General features: G+C 34.0%; 1 protein-coding gene across 1 annotated transcript in view; it reads left to right on the top strand.

Moving 5' to 3' along the window:
* Positions 1–519: 519 nt before the first annotated feature.
* Positions 520–26,046, top strand: part of LOC129757985 (uncharacterized) — a 186,862-nt gene continuing 161,335 nt past the window's right edge. Inside the window, exon 1 of the mRNA XM_055755404.1 lies at positions 520–932. The gene's annotated coding sequence lies outside the window, so the exon portion shown is untranslated. The remainder of the gene's footprint in view (positions 933–26,046) is intronic.

Genomic DNA, 26,046 nt, shown 5'->3' on the forward strand with positions numbered 1-26,046 from the left:
ATCCGATTTCATCTCACCAAAACGTAAGCTTTGGGAGAACCGAAACGCCAAACGCTCTAACTCTCGTTTAGCAATGAGAGCTTCGAAAAGCTTTCGCTCCCTCAACAGCTCACTTTGTTGATTTTCCACCAACCCACGCGGTGGATAACTGGGGGGCCCTCACTCACTGCAGCAGCTTTCCGGCTGACCAGACCAGATTGGATGAGGATGCAGCAAGCTTTTCTACCCCATGCTGAGATGGGTGGTTTTTGATGAGAGATAAACAGGTCGGTCGATTCGTTTCGTTCGTTCATTTCGATCCCATCTCACCTTCGTTTGTTTGTTGCTCGCTGCTCTTCTCAGACCACTGCAGCTTTTCAACAGGGTCGTACTCAAGGAGTGTATCTGCTGTATTTCTGACGTGTATGTGTTTCGAGCTTTTCCGTTGAACTGGAGCAACACACGCAGCAAGTCTCCGTCTGCTTACTGCTGCTGCTCCAATGGATTAAGTTTCGGTTTCAGTTGTCTTCGGTATCGCGCTCAGAACAGACGTGTAGACGTGTTTTCTCGGTCGTGCCTCTCTTCTGGTTGGGTGCGTTTTTCCCCCATTGAACAGTGTTTTTTTTTCTTCTGTTTCTGCTAAGCGCGTTTTGAGTCGCGTGTCTCGAGCTTCCCGTTCGCCGTTTGTTGTAAATTCGACCGCGCTCCTCCCTTTTCGCTAGAAGTAGTGAGGGGTGCTTTTTTCGCATTCGGTACTAACTAGCTAGCAACTTTTCGGAGTGTGGAGTGTACCTTTGATTTTGAGTGTAGTGCATTGATCGTGTTGCGGGATCAGATTGTGGAATGCTTGTTAGAGCTGTCGAGTGTTTGAGACAAGGGAATTTTGCGTTAGCTTTTCGATACACTCGCTTGCCACTTGCTATTTTATATTAGATGCATCTCGGAATTGTATGGTGAGAATCGGCGATCGAATGGGTTTTGTTAATAATGTGCATCCGTGTAAATTTCTAGAAGCTGTGTAAAATGGACTTTCAACGTGTTTGTCGTGTTTGTGTGCCTGCTATAGCCTGTTTTGAACTTGTTAGAGCAACATTTTGAGTGATCTTAAACTTCAACACGAGAAACTTCCACAAGCGACGAACCCTATCCAATCAGGAATCCCAGCTCAGCCTCGACCTGTTTAGCTGAGCGAAACAGCTGTCAATCACAAAAAGTCCTAATCTTCAGCTCCATTCACCAATAACCGGGTAGACCAAGCCCCTTCAATTTCATGGGACTCTTGAACTTGAACAGCGCCAGGGGCAGGTTGAGCAGCAGGAAAAAAATTAATAATAATCAAAAACAGCCCCCAAACTAAGGTCGAAGAAATGGCCTGCCCGAACCTGAATCCTTCAATACCGGAGAGCTGGGGACTCAAGGTAGCCCCCAGTCAGCAGGGGGGAAACCCAGAGCAGCCATTTTATGTTTATAACTCCCGAGAGGCTGGCTGCCTAGCGGGTTGGTACTTTCTTTTTGCTCCCAGCCAGCCAGCCCAAGACTTCGATCCAACAAGACCAAAGATCGTTTGGGCAAACACAACAACTCTCCGAAGAAAGGTGGCCCCCATGTGCAGGAAGAATGAAATTCCTCCTCAGTTTGGCTCCAAAAGGTGTTACCCCTCATGGATGTTGGATGTGGATGGATGCTTCAGGAAAAAAGTGAAGATGGCGTCCTAGTCCTACTCTGAAGTGGAGGCTGAAGGCGCAGAACACACAAAAAAGCCTCATTCCCGAGAAATGAGTTTGAGCGCAAACCGGTCCGGGTACGCCTTCGCCTTCGGTTCAAGTTATTATTCCAAGAGGGGTTTTGCGCCGATGATGATTTGCGTCAGTCAGCTGGATCATGGATGGAATGATTCGAAGTTTCCTAGGAATTCTTGGGCGAGATCACATGACTTGGGAAGTTCTAAATCTAAATGGTTTCAGAACTCAGAGAGAAACTCAACTTGAAAATTGTATATCAAACTTGGGTTTTTTTACTAGTGATCTTTGTTGAAACTTTTGAAAGTTTTTGAAGAGTTTAATAATGTTTTGCAGTTTTTTAAACAATGATATAAACATATGTACATATGTACCTACTGAAATTTAAACTAAGTTCCATACGAAAAGTAAACTATGAATTTTCAGCTTCAAATGTAAAGAACAGATCAGGAAATATGTTCTGAAATTTCAAATCTATAATCTTATATAAGAAAGTGTTTATAAGGTTTAAATCAGAAAGCCTATCTATTTCTTGAAATTGCATATTAGTACAAAAAAGAATGTTATCCCTTTTTTTGTATCAAAACGTTGAAAACAGATTATTATAAAAACAGATAAACTCGAACTGGTTGACAATTTGGTGTAATTGTTTATCGTGTGTTTTTGTTGAATTTGATTGTATTTAATTTTAAATCTAAAGTTCATCTTGATCTCCAATGATTATTTTTGGTGATTCTTAGTCATTTTTCTGTATCGAATGACAATATTCTATATTAAACTTTAAAAATTTCAATTTTTATTATAAAATGTTATTTTATTAAAATTTTAAATTTTGGAAACAAATCCATAATTTACATTTTTAAGTGCGAATCTGTAATTCAGAAACGAAATTTCAAAGTTTTTTTTTACAATTTAATTTCATTCAAGTTTATTTATTCATTTATTTATTAAGTCAAACTTTTTTTCAAACCAAATTTTTAAGATTTTTTTAAAATTTCATGTCATTTCAATTTCTACATGAGTCAGAATTATGGAAACAGAATGTGAATTACATTCAAATTCTAAGTCACAATCTAGTTCATACACTAATAAATATAAGTTCAGCACATTGGAATTATGAAGCCAAATTCATATTTTCAACGAGCTTACTAATTTTGAATGCATTTTTGACACTGAGTTGTGCAAATTTCTGAAATCTATTTGAATTAGATTTCAGTCTTGTGGTTACTCGCCTTGATAGCCTTGCCCTTTATTTCAAGGTTTTTTACTAATTCTTCTTAAAATAAGGTTGCCAGAATTTTTTCAGCACGTATCCGGGCCGGACAAATCTGAGCAGTTTTATTTAAAAATCTTGCAAAATCTGGGCATTTGACTTCAAAATTGACGATAAAAAATCCGGGCAATATACGGTAAAATTATATCAAATCCCAGAAATTACTGAACAAAAATTGCTAAGAAAAATTTTTGTTTCATCAAAATAAATCGACAGGTTTAAATCGGTTTCCAAAAAACCTTTCGTCATTATTTAAATAAAACGTGTTCTAAACGCTTCGTTCTGGAGCCATAAAAAACATTTTTACAACTCAATTTTTTTGTATGATTTGCCAAATAACGTGAATAAATCCGTGCAACCGGGCCGGGTCAGACTGTTCCTAAATTTGGCTTTAAATAGTCGGCAAACCCGGATAAAACCGGGCAAAATCTGGTAATCTTATATAAAAAAATAATTTTTAACAGTTAGGAACAATTGGTACACCAAAAATAATTATAAAAAAAAACTCGATTTTTCACATTATCTTTTCAATTTTTTCTTTCGACTATATTTCACATTATCTTTTGTAAATTTGTTATTGTATTAAACAAATGACTAAGTTAGAGATTGAAATTATTTTGACATTGCTTCTTAACCCTTTGAGGCATGATTTTATTTGCACTTTTTATAGCAATTACTGAAACAAAAAATTAATACAATTTCAATTTAAATAACACAAATGAGCAGGTTTGAAGTTAGCAAGGTTTCCGAAAAAAAAATCTGTGTTTTTGCGACCAAGAAATCTGAATTTCTGTGATTTTTCCCAAAAATTCTGTGCCGGTTTTCTGAAATGGAAATAGCATTTATTTCATCAAAAAGCTATGAAAAGTGTTTTTTTTTTTACATTTCGCATGGTAAAAATCAATTAACATTACTAATCTTATCATATTTTTCCAAGACAAAGTGAAAAATTAAAAAAAAAATACAGAAAAGAAATATAATTTTGGAAATACGTAGGTACAAAATTTAAAAATCTGTGAAAACTGTGAATATTTCCAAAATTCTGTGTTCTGTGACACAGATTCTGTGATGAAAATGTGCTCAAAATTCTGTGAAATTATTGATTTTTCTGTGATTTCGGCAACCTTCATCATTGTTCTAGTACATATCATAAAAATTATGACTCATCAAACTTAAAAAACATCATTCATCAATTGTTAATTTATTTCAATAAGATTTGTTCAAATTTTACCATAAATTTGTCATTGAGTGCAGGGAGATCTTTTAGATTGATTTCCAAGTAACATTGATTGATTTATAAGACTCTTCAAGCCTCTTATAAAACTTAAACTTGGTCTTGTTGCCGGTTATAAAACCTAAAATGTTGCTTGAGATTGAGACCAAAAAGTTGGTTAGAAATTCCAATTCTGTAGAAATAAGAGCTATTTTCTTAGAAATTTCTTTGTTAAAAATGTAAATTATATTCATTTTAGCCATTTTTATGCATATCCTTGTTAACATGTACAAGTACATTAAACACGAATGCCATAATGCTGGTAAAGTGTCAAAAATAAAACCTAAAAAAAATGTACCTTCACATACAGTGATAGATATACCATGAATCAATTTCTTTTGATCTCTGGAATATTTCTTGTGAATTTTTGACTCAAAATACTGAGCTAATTTAATTGAAGCAGAGATGAGCCACGTTTTGAAGCAACGGGCCACCTTGAATTTGGAATCTTCTTGGCGAGCTGCACTCAAAATAATATTTATTTATAGTTAGCAAAACTTTACGTTTTTTTATAACAAAAATTTTTTTGACGAAAACATATCTGAAAAGGAAAAATAAAACGAATTCATAAGTTTAAATCAAACGGAAATTTAACGCCGTTTTTTTAAATTACAAGGTGGATAATATTTGCCGAAGTTGAATTGGTACATCACTAAATCTCGATCATTTTTGAAAAATTTAAATTTTGTAATCGAATTGAACTGTTTTGCGAATATTCATTTTAACTAGCAGACATACAATTAACCTCCCTTTTTTATTTTAACCAAAACGTTTTAAGGTCTTTTTAAAAAAGTTTGAACCGTTTTGCTAGGAAAAACCCTTTTTTGTTGGAACTGATGCTACAATTCGTCATCACTTCAAACTTAAAGTCTCACGATTCCTTAAAGTGAGGAAATATAATTTTAAGAAATCACTGTCTTATCAGCATCTGACCTCGATTCATTATTGAAATTTATATACTTAAAATCCTTTCAAATTTTGTCCTCGAAGTTAGGATTTTTTCTTCTATCGGTGAAAAATCTGATTTTTTTCTTTCTAAATTTGTAGTTTTGTATAAGATTATTACATTGTTGCATGTTCAGCAAGGTTGTCAAAATCACAGAAAATTCATAATTTCACATAAAATTTATATTCTTGATTCTAGAACATTTTCACAGATTTCAAAAATTTTCTTAATTTAATTTAGACACTGGGACAGGCTTTTTAAGCTGATTCATGAACATCTCATGACTTTGGAAATTTGGACTGCTCAATTTCAAATAGAATTACACAACTTATCGATATTTGACACGACTTGTCTATGATATTTTGAAAATAGCAGAACAGATAATCGTCTCAAACTTTTGGGTCTAATCCCAGAATGACTGACATTGTTTTTGTCGAAAATTCAAAAACATTCTTGAAAACTATGATGCGAAGTCATGTCGATAAGAAATCTTAAATCGTTCACAGAGACTTTATTATTCTACTTTCAACATTCAGGGCAATATTCAAGAACAAAAATATTTCATTTGTTAATAGTTCTATTTTTAATCTCCATTTTTTGTTCAGAACTAGCCTTTTTCCGAATTTGATCAAATAATCAAATTTAAAAAAAAAACTGTTAAGCATATTGATCACAAAACTTTATCTTTGCTTTAAAAGAAATAATAATGATCTAACTAACGGACTTAGAAATGTCTGTGATCATCTGTAGCCTTCCGATTTTTTTGGTTGCTTTCTCGATCCGCGACCATGGATTTTAATTGAATAATATTGCACGACTTCAAAATAACACAATATGAATGATTGCGTGGCAAATGCAACTAGGAACAAGTGAAGTGCATATTTGATCAAGCTACTGATATTTCCTTTTTTTTCATTAGATATGGACAAACATCGTTAAAAAGAAATAATGAAATAAATTCAAATTTGAGAAAAGCTTCGCAGGCCGCACAAACATGCCAAGAGCGCCGCAGGTTGCTCACAAGGTTGGCGAAATCACAGAAAAATCTATAATTTCACATTTCTGAGCAAATGTTCATTACAGGATCTGTGTCCCATAACATAGAATTTTGAAAATGTTCAACAGATTTCACAGATTTTAAGATTTTTGTACGTATTTTCAAAATTCTAATCTTTTATCTCAACATTAATTTCGAATTTCTAACCTTCTATTGGAAATTCATGATAAGATAGTTATTGTTTATAAATTTTTCTCAAATAAAATGTAAAAGAGACACAACATCTTATGACTTTTTAATGAAATCAATACTTTTTTCATCACAGAAAACCGTCAAAGAATTTCTGGGTAAAATCACAGAGTCAGAATTTTTTGTCACAAAATTTGCCGCCGGACGTGGCCTAGAGGATAGCGTTCCAGTCTTCTAAGCCAGAGTCTATGAGATCGAATCCCGATCACGGCACACATAGTACTCTTTCTGTGGTCTGGTGGTTTTAGCATTTGTAAGATGCTAGCCAAAATATCCTTGAAAGATGTACGCCTTAGAGTTAAGTAAATTAGATCTCTTCAAAGAAACAAGAAGTTTCACTGAGATCCTATATGTGTGTGTTCGTTTTAAAATTACAGATTTTTTTTCGGCAACCTTGGTTGCTCACCCCTGTTTTAAAAGCTTAGTCTTTAAATACTGAATACAGTAAATAAAACTTATTGCTTAATTGGTTGACATTATGGAGCCTTTGAAAAATTATGATTTTGGATTTTCAGTCAAAATTGAATATTAATTTATGTCTAAAGGTCGAAATAGAGATAAATATTAAAAAGCAATCCCTAGCAAAATTTTACATTTCACAACAAAATTTCTCTAGAACTAATTATATTTCAACATTTTTTATTTGCTGGAACGCGGGGAATTTTCCGTTCAGAAATCAAAGCTTGATTCCAGCCTTTTGGTGTCGTTTTCGAGTTAACAATTTTAAATATTATTTTTTCTTTAAAAATCTTTTGTGTATTTAAATTCTTAAAAGAATGTTGAAATTCCGATTTTTTATTTTGAGCTCTGAAAAATAAACGGAATTGTTTATCATCAAATTCAGTCATATGTGCAATACGTTTCCATGTTTTTTCCCCCGAATTTCGCATTCTTTACTTGGATCTCAAACTTTAAATTCTGAAAATTTATTTAGAATGCAGGTTCCTCCAAATTATTGAAATCGAAATATAGGAACTCAAAATTTGGAATCGACAATTCAAAACTTAGAATTCGGATTTTTTTTTTATTGTAAATTCCAAGCTCTGAATGCTGAGCAGAAATAAAAAATAATCGCAATACCTTATAAGGTTGTCGAAATCACATAAAATTCATAATTTTGCAGATTGTGTTAATGAAGCTTTCAATGTCATTTTTAAATATTTTGGATTTTCAGAATTTGAGCTTAATTTAAACCTTAATGTTTGAATTGACAATTTTTAAACTTGCATTACGTAATTCTGAATTAAAATGCTCATTTTTAGAAGTCATAATTTAGAAACCTTAAGCTTCTTACAAGCATACATTTTCAAACTGATGTTTGAAGATATGTACTCAATCAGACTTCGGTTTCTAATTTTTATTAAAAGGACGTAAGATTTCTGATCCAGAATTTTCGCTTCGAACATCAATTTGCATTCTTAACCCTCCAAAGCTGTTCGCAAAATATCCGTTTCGGGAAAAATTTATTTTCTTTATATTCCAGTCTATTTTCTTATTATTTCAAAAATTAAGTAGATATGTTCAACCAGGTTTTCTGTAGTTTGTTCCGAATGAAAAGAAGTTATATATATTTTCTGACAGCTTTGCTGTATTTCAGCATTTCTTCGATCTTCGGAATTGCCAAGAAAAAATCTATCCGACGATGTATAAATATGTTCGAGTTCGATAAAATTTTGCCCACTATCCCAGATGTTCCGGTAGAAACAAATCTTTCTTATTAAAAATTACATCCAGTTTTGGCTTTGCTCCGCTGTATCGTAAAAAACTGATTTTTGGTACTAAAATTTTAAATTTTTCTCGTTAATTTGTTTATTACATACTTTGTCTTTATAAAATCTTAGTTTTTCAATATATTGGAATAAACATTAAGATGATCTGAATGTGTGTTTCGGGTCTTTGGCAGGTTAAATATTTTCGAATGGATAACTTTTGAAATCTACCTTTGATTATCAAATTGACACAATATTCTGAATTTTAAATCGGACTAAGAAATTTCGACATGGAAATTGTCATTTTTTGTTATTTTATTTCTCTGCTAAATTTTAAATTTCCAATTTCATTTTTTGTGAGTTCTGAAATAAAAACTCAGAAGTTAGTTCGGGTTTCTATTTTTTTTCCTTCTTTTTTTCTTGTTCTCGAGAGATTTTAAACCAAGGTTGTTTATTTGTCCGATTTTTCAACCGGAACCGCAACCGGAAAGATATTTTTAATTTATGCATTATAAATATAAAACAGTTAATTTTTTTAAGAGAAGACGTTCAAATCTAAAAATCATTATCTGGATAGTGAACAAAATACTGAATATCTGATTTTAAAATTCATATTGTTAATCAAAATTCATAATTTCAATTTTTCATCATCATAGATTGCTCTCATTTGCTCGCTATAACTCTTATAATTTTCTGATTTTTCAAAAAATCAGTAAATTTTTAATCTCTCGAAGAATCATAATTTTTTGAAAGTCAAATTTGGAAAAAATATGACAGATTTAAAATTTATTTAACATAACATCAAGCTTAAACGTTGTCGAGAATTTGATGAAATGCTATCTGCATCTCACTCGCGTACGTGGAAAACCATCATTCAAGCAGGTTTAAACTAGACTGCTGTTCCATGGCAAATCGCAGCAAGCTGTGAAAATTTGTCTCATAAATGCTCAAATGAAGAAAAAAACAAAATTATGCCGAGTATCTTCAACGAATCCATTTTTTTGAAAAAATGTTTTAAGTTTAACTTATCTGACAACGATTGTGACAATTTTCCAATTACATTTCTTTTGAAGGGCACCTGTCCATTTTTTGTTTCTGCAAAAAAACCACACAGAAATCTTTCCACGGCATTAATTTTTTTTCTCAGCCAAGGCCAACTTCGTATTCCTATAGATGATTTTTTGGTTAAATAAAAAAATCCATAAAATCTGTTTTTCTTAGACTTTTGACTTCTAGAATCTGCATACTAAACCTAAATTTTGATTTTAAATATTCAACATGTACTTGCAAATTCAAAATTTTGATATCTATTGTTTTTATTTTCTATCCCAAAATTGAAATCCAATTTAACCTCTATCTGGCTCAATCTGATTCAGAAAATTTCCAAATTATCGGTTTCTGGCTGGGTCTAGGTCCTAGGTTAGGAATTTTTTCTAGTGTTTTTTTTTTTCATTCAAATTTTGAACCTCAATTTTAAGCATTTTCTTTGAATTTTATACTTTAATGGCAAATCTAGATTCAACTAGATTTGCCATTAAGGTTTAAATTCAAAGAAAATGCTTAAAATTGAGGTTCAAAATTTGAATGAATAGAAAAACACGTCTGCTCTTGAATGCAGATTTCGATTTTTAAAAATTCGAAACTTGCGTTTTGAATTTTAATTTTTTTTTCTCAAGATTTTTTTAAATTCCAGATGGTATATGTTTTTTTTTTTTATTTTTTTTAGGACACTTCAATTTGGATTTTTTTTGAGTGTTTGTTGGATTTATTGTTACATCAAGCCTTGATTGGATTTTCACGCGATGGTTCATTTGAAACTTTCTCAATCCCCTTTTTAATTATATTTTTTCTGCTCTAATCAGATTGTTCTAGTGTTAAGACCTTGTGATGTACGAATATATTAGCTCTTACAGTTTTACGATGTACATGGTTTCGAATATGGATCATTGATCTACATTAAAACGCCCTCAAGGATTAATGCTCGAGCCAAAAACTGTCAAATGTATCTAATGCGTCAGGTACGAGCCAAAAGTAGGGTGACAGAAGTTAAAAATTATTTCAAGAATGTGTAGGTATCAAACTCTTCGAATGAATTTCTTGCAATCTTGTCATTGAAATCGGATGAATTTTTGATCGACTGATTTCCAAGTGTGAATATTCAGTTTTCTCGATCTCAATTCTCAACCTCTCTGTCAGATTTTCTAAATTTACATTTTTCCCATCAATCCGTCACCGCATTAATTTGCAATTAATGAAGCCCGGTACAAGATCAACCAACAATGATAGCCGAAAGTAATCAAAGTCAAAGAAACGAACCATTTCCAGTGTGGGTGGGTGGTTTGTAATCGACCAAAAAAAAAGTTGAAATATATGTGACATAACATTAAGTGGCGGCACCACTCCAAATGGACGGCAAAAAGCATGGCAAGCAAACACGACAAACGAATGGAGTTCAGTTGAAAGAAAATTAAGAAAACAGTGTGCGACATAGTGTCTAATTCTTTTTTTTTTTTGGATCGAAACATTTGAAAAATTTTGTTCCAATTGTCATTAAAATGTCGGCTGCGGTTAGCTGTGGCTAAAAAATAAAAGAAAACCTGCGGAGAACATAAGAAGGAAATAAGAAGGCCTACGGTGGATGCGTCAATTTAAAAAATAAACATAGGGCATTCCTTGCTCAATGGGGGTCTTAGTTGTGAATCAATTGCAATAGAGACAGCCGCCGCGTGAAGGTGTCAGACCGAATCAATGATCGGTTTTTTTATTCGATGTAGTATTGTGTTGGTAAATTGCAGCTCCGAAAGACAACTGCCATTGAGAAGTGGTGTGAACACACAAGTTCGAAAAAAAACACAAAACAACAAGAAGAAAAACAAATCGACAACATGGGAAAAAGGGTACGAAACGCGCGAAAAAAAAATTAAATAATCCAAACCCCCTTAGACAGACTTGTGGTCAATTGAAAAGTTGCTGTTGTTGTGGTTGTTTTGCTCCATTGATTAACGAGCTCTTGGCGGTTGTAAAGAAGAATGTTGTTGGTTTTTTCGGGTACAAAATTTCAAAACAAAGTAAAAACAAGAAGAAAGGTGTCCATGCAGTTTTTTTTTCGAAGTTGAAATCGGACGCAGCCAGTTTGTTTCGAGGCATCGTCGTCATTGGAATTCATGCTCGACCGTCAATATGTGACATGGTTAAATTTTTCCGTTTTTAAGCTCTTTATTTCGGCTTCTTCTCTAACTATTTATATGCCCCTGTGATCCACATTTTGTTCGAGATGGTCTGCTCCGGTAAATGTGTGTCTCCGGTGCAAACCTCGAGCCAAGAGGGTTGCAAAACTGAAGCTTAAATCGAATGATTTACTACACTATTGCCTCACAACTACTAGTGGAAGACCCATCGTTGGTAAATGGAATAAATCGTCAAGTTAAACGATGGAACAAAGTGAAATTGGAACCAAAAGCAGCGTCCATGAGTAATTTTTTGGATGAAAAATGTATCCAGATGATGGTCTTCAAGGAAAAGCTGAGCAGAGACAGAACCCAAAACGTTTTGACAGTCAAAGTCAAAACGTTTAAACAGGTGGGCCGTTTCGTTTGAGATTTATTATATATTGTTCAGGTAACAGAACTGATGGTTGGCTTATAGAATCGAATAATTTTGTTTCTTGCATTTTCTTAAAAAAGTCAAAACTACATTATTTATATTGTTCCATGCTCAAGATAAATTTGGAAAGGTTTTCAAACACCTGGAAATATTCCCCAGAAAACCAGAAAAACGGATATTTTGATCCAGTTTGTCTGCAGGATTCCAAAGAAAACTCTACATACAAACAGAACTAAACAGTTCTATTTTTGTGGAAAATATCAATTTTCTATCCCAAAGGGAATAACACAATATCGCTGTCAAATTACTGAAAGTTTCAAATTTAGCTATATTCAAGATTTTAATGTCTAAAATGCAATAGTTCTGCTATGCCGTATATATCATATACTGGGTACTGGGTATAATATAAAAATTAAAAAAGGCTTCTCAGACCATCGAATCTACTTCAGAACACTTTAAATTATGATTCCAAATACCGTAAAAAGATGGAAACACAGCATAGACAGCGAAAATTATGATAATCTTCAGAAAAGAACATCCGAGAAACTCCTACGCAAAGAAAAGGTTGAAGTTAACTAAAAATATTTTTTTTTTAATTCGACATAACTTTTTGTGCAAATTTTCATCACAGAATATGTGTCACAGAACACAAAACTTTGAAATTTTCACAGACTTCACAGAATGGAAGAAGAAATTTTTTTTTTACATTATCAAATTTTGATTTCTTACTTTGAATTAGAAAAGTATGATAAGATATGTGATGGTGTTTGATTTTGCCCAACTTAAATGTGAAAATGACTCAATTTAACGTGAATTTTCTATAAAATTCAAGGAAATAGCATCACAGAAATCCATCACAGAATATTTGAGTAAAACAACAAAATGGCCGATTTTTTTTCTCAAAAACACAGAACTTTTTTCGGCAACCTTGAATTGTATACCTTTGATAAAAATCCGAAATGGAAAAAAATATGTGTGTTTCCATTGTTCAATGTTCGCTTTTCAGCCGAATGTTAAAAATAAAAGCCAAAATTGACCGAAATTCTAATTTCACAACCCATATTTTGGATTCAGAATTGATATAGAAAAATTTTATTAGAAAGTCAGGCTCAGTATGATATTTCAAATTTAGATTCTGAATACATATTTGATTCAAAACTCGGAATTAAGAAGATCGAATTGAGTTCTCTGTGTTAAGACTTGAATCATGCATTCAAAAGTTGGACTGAACATCTTGATGCATTTTTAAAAAGGTTCTGGTATAAGTTTGAGATTTCAAGTTCTAAAATAGAACTCAAGATTAAATTTCAATATGTTCAAATATAACTAAGCTTGAGAATTTCTTGTTATCTTTATTTGAGAGGTTTTCAGCCAAAGGCTGGTATGCCTCTATAAGAATGGGATTTCTAATTCTGTTTCATAATCGGATTTAACATACTCATTATAGAACTGAAATAAAACCAAAACTAGAAAACTAGTACATAATCTAAATCCTTAATTTAGTGAACAGTTCACAGTACTTAAATAATTCTTCAAATAACATTCGAAAATCAAATATCCATATTCAGAATCAAACAAAAAAAAAGCTATTTATTCAATTGATATTTATTTAAATTTCTTTAGTTTAGATCTCAGGATTACAATTCGAAATTTAAACTCAATTTGTTGTTCGACCGGAAATAATTTTGAGGTTATGTATTGGTTTTTCGGTTTTATCAGGTCAATTATAACACTTTTTATATATGCTTCATGAAGCACCTGACCTGATCTGATAAGACCGAAAAGCCAATATATAACATCGAAATTTAAACTCAAATTTCGAAATGGCAAATGAATTTTTAAAATAATACCAACATTTGTGGATCAGAGCTCCAATACCAAGTTGGTACTTCAGAATTTGAGTTCAAATATTCAAGTTCGAGATAAAAAGTAAAAAACATTAACAGCACAAAATAAGTTGGTTTTTTTATCTGATTATACTGATTTATCAGAATTCTTAAAAAAAATTTAATTTGGTTCATTCTGACGATTTTTATAAATTATATTTTTTAAGAGTATTGAGATTGATAACTCCCTTTTCAAATGCACATTTATGACTTTATAACTTCCCAAGTGAAATCAAATAATAGCATTGCAATTTTTCCAGGTTTTGAATAAAAATATAGTAGTTACACAGCGAATGGAAACCATCATAATTTTGCTGCTGGTTGAAAACGAACAGTAAACTCAATTGCTGGAAAATACAGCAATGTTCTTCTCATATTGATCTCTTTTCATAAATATTGCTTTTTGCTCATAATTTGCAATGTAATTTTTTCCCATGCTTTGGTACAAATAATTGGTTTCTTTAATGAATATAAAACAAAATTTAAGTTGCACAAAAAATTAACCAAATCGTATGCTCTTCCTAAATCTTTCAGCGACTATCCGGCCGGGATTTAAAAATTGAATTAATCTGTAAAACAAGAAACGCATAGTGAGCTCCTTTGTCAAATTCATGCTAAATATTCTATTTACAGAATGATTCACTTTTAGAGTTTAGACATCATATTGTGCTTTTCGTTCTTTTTAGAGTTATGGAGGAAATAATGACAATAAATCTCTTTTTTGCGTCCAATCTAACATGATTTTCGAAGAATTAATTTTTTTTTAATCCCCGCAGTTTAAAAATGCCAAAAAATAGCATTTCAAATTTGTTTTCCTCCCAAAAATTTTAAACATTTTACAAAACAGTTACAAACGTGTGTATTTTAAAAACTATTCATTTGGTCGAAACTCTTTCTATGGAGGAAATGAAGGTGTTAATATGACATTTGATCTAAAAATATAAAAAAATATTTATCAATGATTTCAAGAAATACTCTTGCTTTTTCATAAAATCACTTTTTTTTTTTTCTTTTCACACTTTTTTAAGTAATGTATTAATCTATAATCACAAAAGTGAAACCTTAGCAAAATCATGATATTTTACACAAACTCACTTGGAAAAAGCAACTGGAATCTGGTTGGAACCTTTCCATGAGTAGGCATCTCGAGGAATTTGATCTCTTAAATCCGATTTTAACAAAAAAAAAAAATTTGTCCATCAGAACATATCTGTCACATTGCTCAAAAATCGGTTGCACAGATTGCAATCTATTAACTTGCTCACTTTTAGTTATTTACTCGGTGTCTACTAGTCGGGCATCACTTTTTGCCTACCGGAAATAGATTCATTGCATTATTTAAGGGGTCTGTATTTAGTTATTCCCAATAACCATAGACTTTTACCATATTTAGGATCAAGGGTTCACCTTCATTTGATCCAAAAAAAAAATCAGAAAAAATCAAAAGTTCATGAGTTTTCAAGTCAATAATGCAGAATTTTTGAAGCGCAAAACTCGCAAAAGTAGCAAATTCATGCAAAATTATTTTTACCATGTCTTTTTGTACCGTGAATATCTCAAACACACGTTAACATAAAAATCTGGCAAAAATAGACAAGATAGTCCTTTTTATAATCAACACATAGCTGCTAAAGTTTTGCATATCCGACCTCCAGTAATATAGCTATTACCGAAATTAAGTGTCCGGATACTAAATGATCATAGCTTTAGTTAGATGTACCACATGATGGAAAAGCGTTACTTCAAGATTCCAAGATGAAGTCCAAAAGATTCAAATTATAAAAATAAAGAAATTTCCGCAAAAAAAAAAACAGAAATCAGAGTTGGAAAAAGTGTTGTTGTGGAATTATTTTCTTACCCTTTTACATTTCAACATTCAAATACTTATCGGTACGAAATCCTACAAGTCTCATCACAATATTTGTATTTGTGAAAAACTTTCGAATTACAACATAGATTCACTAAAAAAATTTATGTTTTCACACACGTTCACTTACAAATATCAAAAATGACTAATAATGTTTAGAATAAATCGTGTAAAATGTATTGATCAGTGTACTCTTAAACCGTAAAAAAATAAAAATATCACAAGGGAAAACCGGGTTAAAACCGGAAATTTAAAAATGGAAACCCGCTGACCACCCTGATTATTTCAAAGTTGTCTAAATCACTGTAAAATCTCCAATTCCACAGAGTTTTCAGCTATTTTTCGTTCGTACATCCGAAATTATAATTATTCATTTATTTTTCCAAAGCAAAAGGATGAAAAGGCAAACCCTCACAAATTTTTTGGGTAACAGAAATGCATTTTTTTCTGTCAAAAACACAGAATGTTTTTCTTCATCCCTGCATCTTACATGAATTTGAATTCCATAAAGGAAAAAAGAATTTTTTCGCATGTTTTTCAATTTTTTTTTTCAAATTTGTTTCCTTGTCGTTTCTATTTTCTAGACCTGGGAAATTTTTTATTCTGAAACTATCAATGATGCATTTCAATGATTCATCATAGATCTAGATCTTTAACTATTCCCTAATGCCCAAATCGTACACTCAGTATACCGCTTGATCTCATGACTTAACCTTTCAAAGTCTCCTGGTTTCCTGAAATTTAATTGAAAAAAAAGGTCAAATCATTCGTAAATGTTGATGATCTTCGTTCATAGCAGTGTCTCATCATCTGATGTTTGAATAGTTACTAGGAATTAATCTCTGAATCTGAATTCTGAATTCTGCACATTCAACATAACCAATCGAATGTCAATCATGGTCTTCTCGCGATTTGAACATAAAACTGTGCCATAAATTGCCGAATAAAGTAGACATACAAACACAATCTAGAAATTTGAGAATATATTGCTTTTTTGAGCTCATTGACTGGAAACAACTTCTCTTTTCACTATTTTACACAATTTCATCAAATTTTCATAACATACTGAGTTATGATTACTAAATACATATGTTAATTTTTATGTAGATAGACATAAATAAATGAGTAACAAAAATACTCCATTTTGTCTTAATGAACAACTTTGTTGCAAAAATAATTAAAAAACTCTTAAATGCTTTAGAATATAACCTATACAATTGATGGGAATTGATACACCCAAAATTAAGCTTTTACTCCAATCATGAGTTCTCAATATTTCTACGTCATTGGCACACAAAATAAAAACTTCTTCATGTCCCTCCCGATCCTAAGGTTGCCAGAATTTTTTTCAGAACGTACCCGGGCGGACAAATACAGGTTATTTTATTTGAAAACCTGGCAAAATCCGGGCATTTGTATGTATGGTATGTATGAAAAAAGCTGGCATAATCCGGGCTTTTGATTCCAAAATGTCGACCAAAACTCAGGAATTACTCAACACAAATCAAGAAAAAAAATTGGAACAATTACCGGCATAGAATTAATTGATCCGCTACAGTAAGACTAAGACAATTAACCCTCTTTCTCCCTATTGCTTATTTGTTAAGCTGTCCGACAAGGTTGCCGAAATTACAGAAAAATCTATAATTTCACAGAATTTTGAGCCAATTTTCGTCACAGAATCTGTGTCACAGAACACAGAATTATAGGAACATTCACAGATTTCACAAATTTTTTTCAATTTCGGACGTATTTTTTTTTAAATTTAATTGTTCATGTCAATATAAATTTTTGGTAATTATCTTTGAATGGGAAAAATATGATAAAATTGGTATTGTTATCTCATTTTTCTTAAGTTATATGTAAAAAACGCAATTTGACATAATTTTTGAATGAAATTAATGCAAAATGCAACACAGAAAACCGTCACTGAATTTTTGGGTAAAATAACAGAAAAACAGATTTTTTTTCATCAAACACACAATTTTTTCGGCAACCTTGCTGTCCGATGGGCAAGATGACGGTAGAATGGTTGTAAGTTCGATTCCCACCCAAGGCGTTATTTTATTTTCTTGATTCTATTTTCTTGATTATCCATTAAAATGAAATTCCATAAAATATTTTGCTTGTTTCGCTTGAATGTTTTCATGAAGCAGTGCTGCATAGTTTTGCCCGAGAGCTAGAGTCTTTATGCCAGTGTCGGGAAAGCAATCATATCATCTTTGGAGCAATGCACATTTCTACACATTTTCGGCACATAGTTAGCTCCAATCGGCATTAAAATGTTGCGACCTTTTCTTCGGGTGTAGAAATTGTTAATTTCCAGATGTTTCAGTTATTTTGAGGATATATTTTAAAATTTTAGGGGATTGCCGTTGATTTGTTTGTTTGTTTACGCCCTAAAAAAGGTTGCAACAGTTCCATGCCGATCGAGGCTAGCTATGTGCCGAAAATGCGCTAAAATTTGCATTGCGTCGAAGATGATATGGTTGCCTTCCCGTCACTGGCATAATGACTCTAGCTCTCGGTCAAAATGGTTAGGACCATTCCATACAAACATTCAAGCGAAACAAAAAAAATAATTATGGAATTCTCATGTTATTGAATAACTCATGCCAGAAACAAAAAATAAATAATTTAAATGCCTTAGGTGAGAATCGAACTTACAACAATTTACTGCCTTCATCTTGCCCATCCGACAGCTTGATCAATGTACCACCTGAGCAAGATGGAGAAAGAGCTGCTTCAATACACACGCATAGCCGGTAAGTTCGATCGGAGGTTGTTTGCTGGTGGTTTAAAACAAGGAAGTTTTTTTTTCTCTGTAGTTTTCCTAACGCTATCTTACATACACGAGCACAGCATTGACTCAGCGGATCAATTCATTCTATGCCGGTGATTGTTTCCATCCTCCTTTATCTGCCGGTGGCCTCAAACCGAATAATCGTCGCTATTCAGAGTTCCCATCTTATGTCGATGACGTAGAAATATTGTGAACTCATGATTGGAGTAAAGCCTGAATTTTGTGTAATTTTGGTTTCATAAATTCGAATTATAGGTACACAGTTTCCGATACTTGTGGGAGTGTTTTTTTTGGAGACATTTCAAAAATTCCTCCTTGAATATTTTTGGTATTTAACGCTTGATTGTTTTTTTTTGGTTTTGTAGAGTTTATGATATTTTGTTAGTTTACCAAGTGAATTCCAAATTTTTGTATCCTAGTTCCTTATGCTTGATTCTTTAATTTTCTATAAAGCTTGATGAAAAAGAATTTGATCTATTTTTTTTTGGGATTGGCTGCGTCACTAAGAATCTTTTCAAGCTCTCTCTCTCTCTCTCTTTTACCTACATTATTGCTCTAGATTGGAAACCCTTTCAGCCGACCCATTTTCGCTGCCATAAATGTTAGAAAATTAATCATTCACATTCGTCTGTTTGCATCAATGCTCGGCAATCGCCACTATGGCTGGATTCCAGGGTTGGAACTCCCTAGCAAACAACTGCTGGTTCCCCACTCGTGATTCATCGGAATAATTTTCACAGTAATGCGATAAGTGTGTTTGTTGTTTACATTCTGGCTAATAGCCTGTCAATGGGCCTGGCTCCACAGGAGAATGGTAAAACACTGACAGCTCCAAGCTGGAAGCTTGGGATTGCACTTGTGAGTGAGACTTTCTGAGACACAACTGCCAGCAACCCTTTAGGTCTAGTGACTACAAAAAAACAACAAAGAATCATTGATAGAAACAGACTTGTATTAGCAAATGTGATTGATTCAAGCCAGGGGAGTGATCAACTGTCAAAAAGTATCTTATTGATAAATCGGACAGAACCTGTTCAAAGAATTTCTAGAAAAATTGTCTGTGGCCAAGTCTGTTTACATTAATGGATGAACTTAGACATCGCTGAGTAGACAGTAAAGAAACTTGGACAAGTTTCTCTCGCCTGTCGATGCACATTTTTTCTAGCATTTCTGCAGCTGCCTGCAGCTGGCTACTGACACAGATTAAGTGTGCACCATCGACCTGCAGCAGCAACTTGAATTCGAAATTGCTTCATTTATAGGCCCAACCACTAGTCCAAGTGGTGGTGCTATCAATTGTATAATTGCATTCGGAGAATAGTCCAAATTAAAGTTTTGTCCATTTTTTCTACTCTTTCGGTCTGCAGAGGCCATTTCAAGTGTGGCCATTTGTACCTGCGAGCAATTTCGGTCGCACATGCATCGGCCGCGATAAACTACTGGACTTTAGCAACTTAGTAATTTGTGGTTCCAACCTGGCGAGCAAACAGTAGAAATCAGTCACCATTTCGTTGGACCCAAGTTGTTGACGGCTGCTAGCAGCCGGTAGACATTTGTACTACGTTTAGTAGTTCTATTAGCAGTTTAGTAGTTGCTGGCAGGCAGCAGCGGTTAGAAATTTCATAACCTGCCCAAGGCCTTTGCGTTCTACGTCTGCTGTGCCTTCCCCTAGATCTCATTGAAAAACGGTGACCGATATAAAATGTCGAACTAATTGATTACTGCTAAAAGATCGATCGATCGAACCTTTAGGAGGAAGAAATCCTAATCGAATGAATAAACTGTCTTCCAGATTCAACGTTTACATCGTTGATTCAAGTTTGCTTAAGCTACGACCTTTTTCCAATGACATACTCTTATTCATACTCACTGGAGGAATATTGTGTATTTGCGCCTCTAATTCAATATTTGTTACAAAGCGTTTCGAAATGACGACATTTTATTGGAAGTATGGATTAAGCGACTGTTCAGACACTAAAAAGGGCTTTTTCTTAACTGGTTGAAACTTGAACAAGTAAATATGAACTTTTAAAATAGGATTTTAAAACTTTTTGCCGTAAGCTAAAAATTAGTCCCTGCAGGGTAGGGGCATAATGAGAACCCTTTTCTGGGGCAGTATAAGCACCATTAATCGGGGCACGATGAGCGTTTCCTGCCGTAGAATCGAGCAGCGAATTTAACTCGATGATGTCAACTGGATTCAGCTTGATTAATTTCATATGACGATTTGGCCAATTGGTAAGGTGTAGGAGAGATAATCAGAGGACTCGAGTTCAATTCCTGGTCGTGGCGAATGTTTTTTTCATTTACCATTTATGATCAATGCATTTTGCACTAAACGGTGAGTCGTAGATCCATCAAACAAAGCAATAATAAAATAATGTATGAGTGTTTGTAGAATACAATCAATTCACTCACACTCATAAATTATGTTTCTAGTGCTTTGTTTGGCGGAGGATGCTACAAGCCGTGTAATGCATCGATCAAAATAATCGATCATGAATGGTAAGTGAAAAAAAGTCACCTCGAAAAGGAATAGAACTCAAGTCTTCTGATTGCCTCTCCTACGCCTCACCAATAGGCTAAATCGTCAGATGTAAACTAGTCAAGCTGTAGCTCTATAATTCAGCTGACTTCATCGAGTTTAGGTCGCTGCTAGATTCTACGGCAGAAAACGCTCATCGTGACCCGATCAATGGTGCTCTGTTCGCCGCGAGCCAACAAGTTAAAATAACGTTTTAAAAAAGCGTTTTAAAATTGATCATGGTGAAAAATTAAAATTTTAATGATGGTGAAAATTGAGAAATAATGTGTACATCATGTTGCAGTGCGTACATTATAGACCAAGATGATTTAACGATCATAAGAGCTCATTCTCGGGTGCTCAAAAATTATAACAATTTCGTCACTTAAGAGCCTAGTTAATTTTTTTATAATATTTCTGTGAAGATGATAAGGAGATTTATTTTTTGCTGAAAAATTAATGCTATAGGAACTACTAAACTGTTCCTCGTGAATTTTTTTGAGAAAATTGTATTTCCTTAACAAAAATTGGGGGAGCCCAGTTGACCCGGGTGCTCGTTATGCCCCTATCTCTCCTATCACACGTAAAAGAACCATTGAGATTTGTCAGCCAATAATTATGAAAATTATTAGCTTAAAAATTAGATTCGTTGTAAATGTAATGCCTCATGTTATCAAGCGAAATTCAGAAACAAATACCTTAAGACATTTGAAAATTATTCTTGAAGTTCTAAAATAAGGTTGACAGAATTTTTTCAGCACGAATCCGGGCCGGATAGTTCCAAGACAAGTTTTATATGAAAACCTGTCAAAATTCGAGCAAAATTTGTCACCCAACCCAAAATTTACTCAACAAAAATTAAGATTTTTTTATAGGAATTAAACCCATTTAGGTCATTCTTTATTAAAATTGTTATTAAAGGCTTCAAAAAAACCTTTCTTCATTTTTTTTATAAAACTTGCTAAAAAAATTTCAGTCATAAATTAAAAAATTTACAACACATTTTTTTTATTTGCCAAATAAAGTGAAAAAATTCCGCCTTTTTCAATGATATCCGGGCAACCAGGCCAGGTCCGGATAAAACCGGGCAATCTGGCAACCTTGTTCTAAAAACATTATTGGTAATTTGTATTTTATGTTTCAAAAGTTACGATACATTCTTCAGAATTTAAGTTGTTTTCCGTTGGACATGAGTTATTATGGCATTATGACCTCAACTGATCAAAACGCTGCCAGGTTCAAATTGTTCTTTTATCTGCCGTAAACTGTACTGTATGCAGATCACATTTCGGGAAATAAATCAAGATAAGTCGGAAATGGGGAAAAAAAGAAAATGCTTTTATTGACGAAAATTTAAAAAAAATGACATACGTCACTTCGGCATATCACGACAGAACAGCTTTATTTATCAGAGCTGGATCAAGTTCGACAATGTTCAGACGGAGCAAAGGTTTAAAACTGCTTATCTTTTCTTTTCGTGAACTGACGAGCATTGCAAATCACAGTTCAGAAATTCAGAAACATTCCTGACGCCCACAAGAATAGACCAATGACTTACACGTTCCATTGTTTACACATTTACAGTTACTTTTTACAGTTAGAACAAAAAAAATGATATTTCAATATTTTCTAATACGAATCGGTAGAAAAATCGTCTTCGAAACAGCCACAAAATTTTTAAAACCTTTTTTTTTAATTTAAACAACCGAAATTCAGAGGTGCAGGGATGTTATACAGATCTTTGAAGGGCTTAGAGTTGCAACAGGATTTCATTTACAGGGGTTTCTTTTGTTAATTTTGTTCGGTAATATTTTTTTTAAATGGCTAGTTTCACGTTTCAGTCTACTTTTATTCGACCATCCTCAGAGAAAACAATTTTTTTTCGCCTGCAAGAGCTGTTTTTATGCTCTCTGTTAGAGCAGAGAGACGTCCCTAGCTAGTGGAAAATTGCTTTTTTTTCTGAGGATGGTCGAATAAAAGTAGACTGAAACGTAAAACTAGCTATTTTTTTCAAAAACATCACCGAACAAAATCAACTAAAGAAACTCCGAAAGATTTGTCTTGTCTTAGCACATCGGAAGATAGAGAAGCATTCTTCCTCAAAGAAGAACAAACTCACACTCAATCGTACTCACAGAGAGCTCTGAAAGCGCGAGAACTGAACCTCGATTGCATGTTGTGGGTTTTTCCTCATTTATCTGGGAATGCGCAAAACTAAGTTGCAATGAGTGTGATATACGATGGTGCAGCTTTGTTATGCCTGTTAGCACATTTGAACTCACTCATCACTCTCAAAGAGCGTTCTCTTCTTTAGGAGAGTTTAAAAAGAGTTGTAATTTGCAAACTGTGAGTAGAGAGAGGCATTTATGAGTAGGGTTGCCAAATTATTTTTTTTTCAAAATTCAGGAACATGAGAAATGAAAATTAGGATATATGGTTTAACGGAAATGTTTTTTTTCAATCGTCAATCCACATTTTAACATCCACCAGTGTCTTTAATGCAGTTCCGTACTACCCATTTTCCATCATATTCACAAAAATCAGGGAAAATCAGTCTTATTTTCAAAAATCAGGGAAAAACGGAGGCTTATCAGGTTATTAGGTTGGGCCTCCAAAAATCAGGCAAATCCTGAAAAATCAGGCACATTGGCAACCCTGCTTGTAAGTTGTTCCATTTTCATGAGGGCTCGCTCTTTTTCATAAAATGCAGACTGTAACTGGCTAAAATTAACATTTAATTTTCCGATGATATATGATATTGTTCTATAAATAAATCGATTGGAATATCAGACTCTCAAACCGAAAAAAAAACTATGGCGAAGCTGTTGTCAACCTTTGTCATTTCGACGAAAGCTATTCGCACTTGCAAAAAGTCAGGCAAGTGCAGAACAGGCGGCATCAGGGAAAAGGGAGTGTTCTTGAATGTGTAAACCGTCTAACACCTGATTTGTATGATTTTTTACCATATAACCATTACCAATATTAGTGAGTATCGCCATGGCTTCAACTATAGGGTGTCCCATTATGTCTAAGCATGTTTATAATGAACAGGTTAAAAATAATTTAGGAGCGAAATAATTTTTTCTACCACTGTTAAGTTCTCTATAGTTTTTTTTTATAGTGAGTCAATAATATAAAAAATAGATCGTCGTAGTCAATCGTAGGGCAGTGATCGATTTTTTTATCTAGGACTTCTCATCAGCTTCAGCACAGACTGATTCACGATGATTTTGGCCACTTTTTTCCAGTTCCGAAATTTCCGATAGAATCCACAGGCTTCACATATTTTCTCAAATACGGTTTGATAAGGGCCCAGAAAATTTCAATCGGTCTCGTTTGAGGACAGATTGACAGATTATTCGCCGTCCGTACGACGACTTACGTACGTGGACCTTGTGGGATTCGTATCAAGCCATTGTGTTTTTCAAGCAAATCCGACCAAAACAATATTGGGTGATTAGGCAACGGCACAGGCACTCTCGGACGTAAACAGTTGTATACTTTGTCAGTAGTCACGAACGGCTGGATTGCCTTTCCAACGGATTTTTAGTTGAAAATTGATGTCTCCGTATGGTTAACATTTTAGCCATCCCGAACAGTGTAAAACTGGTCACCCGGAAGCGTTTTGTAATAGGTTTCGTCGTCGATGATAAAGCACACCGATTTCCCACACAGCAGTTGATCCTATAATTTTTCGTGTTCTTGGTTTGGCGGAAGCAGCTTGTTTTTGACTCGGCTTCGGCCTCTTCTGCTCCTTACATCTCTTTAGACCCAATATTACCTTGGTTCAATGAACGGAGCTGAGAGGGGATCCGCGCTTTTGGCCACATCCTGAACTGAAGCAGTTTTCTTACTGGCGTAAGTATTCATGACTTTCCGGTCCATAGTTTTGTTCACCGGATCCAGTGGCGTAAGCATGCATGACTTTCCAGTCCAAAGTTTTGTCCACCGGATCCGGAGGCGTAAGCACGCATAACTTTCCGGTCCAAAGTTTTGTCCACCGAACCCTGTTTCCGCCCAGATTTTTTTGTCCACGAAGTTGCTTTACTCGGAGAAATGCTTCTCATTTCAACAAAAATTATAAAAAATGCTCTCGGTACACAGAGTTTTAATTTTAAATTAAACTTTAAACAACAACACCATGCAAGAATCATCTGTTTAAACGTCATCTGAAATGAGCAGGATTCTAACAAAATCGTGCTTAGACATAATTAGACACCCTATAGCTAGAAACAAACTGGAACGATTCGGCTGTAGAAATAATAATACTCTCAACAATCAGTCGTCTGCAACGATCGAACGACGCGACAAGTGAGAGGGATTCCGGACGACGGACTCAATAATATTATTGATTTAGATGCATTGATTTACGATCAACTACTTCCAAGCCCATGGTTGGTATCGATTGGTACCTAAATGGTTTTCAGCTGCCGCAGATACGCAGCAGTGATCGAACGTTCTGTTTTCATTGCAATGAAATCGAATTCACATAGGCCACTAGTTGGGAGAATAGAGAGTTTGAGAGTGGTGGACCATGGCGTTTCGAGACAGATTTGCATGAGCATCCAAACAAACCAAACTATTCTCCGGGGCAGCACAAACACAACTGAAATAAAGCTGCCTAGAAAGCTCAGCTGTGAATTTTCATGACTCAAACTGACTCTGTCAACCGACAAACGACAACCTGTGAGTTGTTGTTTAATCTGGCTAGTTGGAGAGCTGTTTCGTTGATCTTATGATGGCTCTTGTGTAGGGACAGGAAACTTATAATGGGTAGATCAACGCAGTTTGTGGGAGCGGAATTTGCATAACGAGAATCGTTTGACAGTTCGTATTCTACCGGTTGGCCAGACGACGACGTCCTGTTCTTGCTCCCTCTCGGACCAGATCCAGATCAGCTTAGGGATGTATTGTTCACCTAAATTCTTGAACGGATTAGTCGATCGTTTTAACTGATTTGTTAAAAAAAAACTAAATCACCTACCAGACTGCAAATTCTAAACCCTAGAAATCTGATCTACTGAAACTGACTCACCAAGCGAAGTCAACTCTGTCTGGAGGTGGTTTACTATTCACAGACTATAGAATTTAGCACGTAAATTCATATTACATAACACAGAACAACCCGTAAGAGTGTAGAACTAATTAATTGAAAGCCAACGCAGTAGCAAAAACAAACTGACAGTAAATACATCGCC

Source organism: Uranotaenia lowii, chromosome 3 (genome assembly GCF_029784155.1).
Source record: "Uranotaenia lowii strain MFRU-FL chromosome 3, ASM2978415v1, whole genome shotgun sequence".
Lineage (NCBI taxonomy): Eukaryota > Metazoa > Arthropoda > Insecta > Diptera > Culicidae > Uranotaenia > Uranotaenia lowii.